This window comes from Anomaloglossus baeobatrachus, chromosome 5 (assembly GCF_048569485.1).
Source record: "Anomaloglossus baeobatrachus isolate aAnoBae1 chromosome 5, aAnoBae1.hap1, whole genome shotgun sequence".
NCBI lineage: Eukaryota > Metazoa > Chordata > Amphibia > Anura > Aromobatidae > Anomaloglossus > Anomaloglossus baeobatrachus.
This window is the reverse complement of record NC_134357.1, coordinates 182,758,186-182,764,185: the sequence shown is the minus strand read 5'-3', so window position 1 is coordinate 182,764,185 and position 6,000 is coordinate 182,758,186.

Sequence of the window (6,000 nt, the reverse complement as noted above, 5' to 3'; positions counted from 1 at the left end):
TAGGCCCAGATAGCAATAAGCACCCTCACATAGTATACAGCCCGCATACGACACACTGCAGAACCAGAGAGCATTAGGCCCCTCATGTAGTATACAGCCTGCATATAGCACAATGCAGACCCAGATAGCATTAGGAATCTTCATGTAGTATACAGCCCGCATATAGCACAATGCAGACCCAGATAGCTTTAGGCACCTTCATGTAGTATACATCCCCCATATCATTTAATACACCCCCATAGTCGTCTCACCACAGTGATTGAATACATACTCACTTTTCCTCGTTCCCCCACTGCTCATGTCTCCTCAGCGCATCCACTTCTGTCGCTTAGACCTCTCTACACTCATTACAGGCGCAGTGTTGACTTCATTGTGCTCCGCTGCTGAGCTGTCAGATCGCCGATATACATAGCGAGAGCATGACTAGAGAAGGCGCACGCCTCTCCATCTCATCATTGCTTTCCATTGCATTGGCAACTGCGATGCCGATACAATTGAAAGTGCTATCCTCGGCGGGGGAAGAGGCCAGTGACAGTGCTAGCACCGGGCCCCCCTGATTAGCGGTGGCGTGGCCTGCCACAATTGGTGATACGCCACTCCTACCACTGTGACTGGGCCCTCCCGACAGCCCAGGGCCCCGGCATTTGACCAGGTGTGCCGGGTGCTGACGCTGGCCCTGACTTGTAAGGCCACATCTAGAATATGGGATCCAGTTTTGGGCTCCACAGTTTTAAAAAGGATATTCAGAAGTTAGAGTCAGGTCGAAGGTGGGAAACTAGTTTATTGGAAGGCCTCCTATATGATGAGAGGTTGAAAAAGTTGGATTTGTTTACTTTAGAAAAAAGACATGTCAGAGGAGATCTCATTTATATGTATAATTACATGTGTAGTCAATACAAAGCACTGGAACATGACTTATACCTTCCAAAGACAATACTAAGGATCAGGGAGCACTAACTGCGAGTGGAGGAAAGGTGATTCCGTCACATAAAAAGGAAAGGTTTTTTTTACAGTTAAGCCCGCTTTACACGCTGCAATATATCTTACAATGTGTCGGCGGGGTCACGTCGTAAGTGATGCACATCCGGCATTGTAAGGTACATTGCAGTGTGTGAGAGGTACGTGCGATTGCGATTGAACGGTAAAACGTTCATCGCATACACATCGTACCTTTCTCTAGAATTGCACGTCAGATTGTTCATCGTACCCGGGGTAGCACACATCGCAGCGTGTGACACCCCGGGAACGATGAACATATCTCACCTGCCTCCTGCGGCTCCCGGCCCACAATACGGAAGGAAGGAGGTGGGCGAAATGTTTACGTCCCGCTCAGCTCCGCCCCTCCGCTTCTATTGGCCGGCTGCCGCGTGACGTCGATGTGACGCTGAACGTCCCTCCCACTCCAGGAAGTGGAAGTTCGCCGCCCACATCGAGGTCTCATGGAAGGTAAGTATGTATGATGGGGGTTAATCGTTTGTGCTGCACGTTCAACAAATTGAACGTGCCTCACATACGATGGGGGCGTTGCAAATCGCATACGAAATCGTATGCGAAATTGCAACGTGTAAAGCAGGCTTTAGAGCTGTCAGATTGTACAATGCCCTACCACAACTGGTAGTAATGGCAGATACTATAACAGCTTTTAAAATAGGGCTGCATAACTTCCTCAGTACACAAAACATTGTCAGTTATAAATGATTTAGTGACAAATTGTATAATTGGTGGAGGAAGTTTGAACTAGATGGACGTAGGTCCATATATACATTTTATGTTTACTACTTTATGGCAAAAAAAAACCAAAACGCTCACTATTGAGTTTAATTACCATTTTAACACAATTTTGCAGATCAATAAGAGAATGAAAATATCAAATTTCATATAGCTTTTTATAATTAAATACTTTTACAAAAAAATTGTGGAGGATGAACATGCTTTGAGGACCATAGCTTTTCCCATAGACAGAGTTGTGTGAGGGCTTCAGAATAAGCTTTGGTTTTCACTGATAGCATTTTCAAAGTAAACATCACTTTATGATAACTTTTCAATTCATTTTTATAAAGCATTGATAGAAAACAATCAGCAAATTTAGTATAATTATTGTAAGTCATGTAACGGGTGTATTCCTAATGATACAGCCAAGTAATGGGCAAAAAACTCACTAACACCAGTTCACTCACTGAAAGTATTTTACTTAGCTGATTGAATGATTCAGCCACAGTGTGAGGGAAACATTCAAAACACTACACAGCCACTTAACCAAGAGACTGAGACCCTTGTGCTGTACAGCATGGTGCCCTAACAATGTACACCTACTATACTTTATCCATAGGTGCCTGTCTAAATGGGTCGCTAGTTACCTATTAACACCCTTGACACTGGAAAAAATATGTGAGTGTAATGTACGGCCCTGTATGTAATACAGCACAACAGCTTGCAATATACTATCTCTACTCCTCAACCAAATGTCCCCTCCCATTGAGATGTGACTTCAATAAACTCAAAGGAATAGTTCTTCCTCAGCTATACCAGGAATATCTATCAAATTTACCCCCGGCAGGGACTGTTTTGCCGGAAACAAAATTTAAAAGAGGTTAAGCAATTATGTCGTACTCTACTGTTCCTCAGAAACTCTCTCCTGGAAAAAATTCAATTATGTCCTAAAGCCTGCTGCATACTGTATCGGTTAACCACAGCAGTGGCGCAGTGGGCCTCAGTTTGCTAACTATCCCGGATCTGCTCCAGACAAACAACAGATGAATATGGAAGGAAGAGTTGCCCCTCAGGCAGGTAAATGATAATACAGATGACCCAAATTTTACTACTGATCGACGTTCAACACCTCTCATGCCAGGTCTCCGTCTTTTCCTTCTTTAAACAGTGTTCCCGGCAGAAGTCTTCTCCCATGCATAAAGGGTCTGGTCAGAGGCATGATCAGGTCCCCTCTGCTGCTGCACCCATCCAAGTGGACTGACTTCTTGCGGCAATGTCACCAGTAGAGTTGAGCGCGGTTCGTGTTTCGTGGTTCTCCAGTTCGCGGTTCGAGTGATTTTGGGGGCTGCTCTAGATCGAACTTGAACTCGAGCTTTTTGCTAAAGCTCGATAGTTCTAGTTACGTTCGAGAATGGTTCTAGCAGCAAAAAGCCAAGCTAATTACTAGCTGGCTTTCTGCTGTAATGGTGTAAGTCACTCTGTGACTAACACTATTATGAAATTTCAGCGTATAGTGTGCGGGAACAGCACATTCAGATCACTGCTGCTGGCATAATGGCGATCACCATTTTTTTTTTTCCTTGTCTTCCTTCCCTAAGCGCGCGCGTGTAGTGGGGCGGGCCAGCATGTCAGCCAGTCCCAGACACACACACACAGATAAGTGGACTTTTAGCCAGAGAAGCAACGGCATGTGTGATAGGATGTCCATGTCACATGTCCCTGCATTATAAAAACGGGTATCTGCCTGTCCGGATGCCATTATCTCTTCTGCGTCTGGGTGTCAGTCACCGTTGGCGTAGCTCCTGTCTCCGATACTGCTGTGTACGCTCTACACACAGCGCTATACAGAATAGGGATAGAAGTTTCTATTAGCCCTAGTAAGGGTTAATAACAGCAGGCTCAGAGCCATAGGTGACAGTCAGGTCCGTGGAAACAGATTTTAACAGCTACAGAAGATAACAGCGTCTGTGTAGCTAAGGTCAGGAACTTCCTCACTGCATTTCCCCATTAGGAGGGATTGAAAGTGAGGCTTCCTTTCCTGTACACTGACCCACAACCCTGCCACTGTACCCTCCTGCCCTTTGCACACTTAAGCTCATTGTTACTAAGCCATTATACTAGCAAACACTGAGTAAACTTAGTGGCATCCTAAAAGTGGCTGTTGGACTTCCATTATTGTTCCACTAGTGGAAATCTATTTGCAGCACCTCTGCATTGCACACTCAACCTCATTGTTAGTAAGCCATTACACTAGCAAACACTGAGTAAACTTAGTGGCATCCTAAAAGTGGCTGTTGGACTTCCATTAGTGTCCCACTAGTGCAAATCTATTTGCAGCACCTCTGCATTGCACACTCAAACTCATTGTTACTAAGCCATTATACTAGCAAACACTGAGTAAACTTAGTGGCATCCTAAAAGTGGCTGTTGGACTTCCATTAGTGTCCCACTAGTGCAAATCTATTTGCAGCACCTCTGCATTGCACACTCAAGCTCATTGTTACTAAGCCATTATACTAGCAAACACTGAGTAAACTTAGTGGCATCCTAAAAGTGGCTGTTGGACTTCCATTAGTGTCCCACTAGTGCAAATATATTTGCAACACCACTGCATTGCACACTCAATCTCATTGTTACTAAGCCATTATACTAGCAAATACTGAGGAAACTTATTGGCATCCTAAAAGTGGCTGTTGGACTTCCATTAGTGTTCCACTAGTGCAAATCTATTTGCAGCACCTCTGCATTGCACACTCAAGCTCATTGTTACTAAGCCCTTATACTAGCAAACACTGAGTAAACTTAGTGGCATCCTAAAAGTGGCTGTTGGACTTCCATTAGTGTCCCACTGGTGCAAATCTATCTGCAGCACCTCTGCATTGCACACTCAAGCTCATTGTTACTAAGCCATTATACTAGCAAACACTGAGTAAACTTAGTGGCATAATAAAAGTGGCTGTTGGACTTCCATTAGTGTCCCACTGGTGCAAATCTATTTGCAGCACCTCTGCATTGCACACTCAAGCTCATTGTTACTAAGCCATTATACTAGCAAGCACTGAGTAAACTTAGTGGCATCCTAAAAGTGGCTGTTGGACTTCCATTATTGTTCCACTAGTGGAAATCTATTTGCAGCACCTCTGCATTGCACACTCAAACTCATTGTTACTAAGCCATTGTACTAGCAAACACTGAGTAAACTTAGTGGCATCCTAAAAGTGGCTGTTGGACTTCCATTAGTGTCCAACTAGTGCAAATCTATTTGCAGCACCTCTGCATTGCACACTCAAGCTCATTGTTACTAAGCCATTATACTAGCAAACACTGAGTAAACTTAGTGGCATCCTAAAAGTGGCTGTTGGACTTCCATTAGTGTCCCACTGGTGCAAATCTATTTGCAGGACCTCTGCATTGCACACTCAAGCTCAATGTTACTAAGCCATTAGACTAGCAAGCACTGAGTAAACTTAGTGGCATCCTAAAAGTGGCTGTTGGACTTCCATTATTGTTCCACTAGTGCAAATCTATTTGCAGCACCTCTGCATTGCACACTCAAGCTCATTGTTACTAAGCCATTATACTAGCAAACACTGAGTAAACTTAGTGGCATCCTAAAAGTGGCTGTTGGACTTCCATTAGTGTCCCACTGGTGCAAATCTATTTGACACACCACTGCATTGCACACTCAAGCTAATTGTTACTAAGCCATTATATTAGCAAACTATGCTGCCAGTTTAAGGGCCATAGTTGCATTGTCAGGGATAGTTATTGTTGTTTATTCTGCTGTTAATAAAGATAGACCACCGCTGCAATCTACACCACCTCTCAATTTTTACTAATACATTTTAAGTGCACAATCTTGTCGCAATCAAAATGAGTGGCAAAATGACAGATGCTGGTGGAAAGGGGAAGAGGCATGTTGGAAAAGGAAAAAAACGGTTTGTCCGTGGGGAAGGTGGCAAAGCTCCATTAACATCTGCTGAAGATAGACCATCTACCAGCAAAAGTAAGATGTCTACTACTTACCGTGGACAATCCGATGTGCTCCCTTTTTTACAGACACGAACAACAGGAACAAAGGTAGATGATGGTCAAAAAAGGAAAATGCTTGAATGGATCTCAAGTGGTCCAACAAGTGCCCTCTCAGCCACCTCAACTACCGCATCCAAAAAACACCAGTCCTCTGAGTTGTCATCCCAATCACACTTGCTTTCTCCCAGCTCTGAAGTCTCCATCCGCCCTGCACAGTATGGTGGAACTGAGATGGCTGAGTCTGCAGAGCTTTTCAGT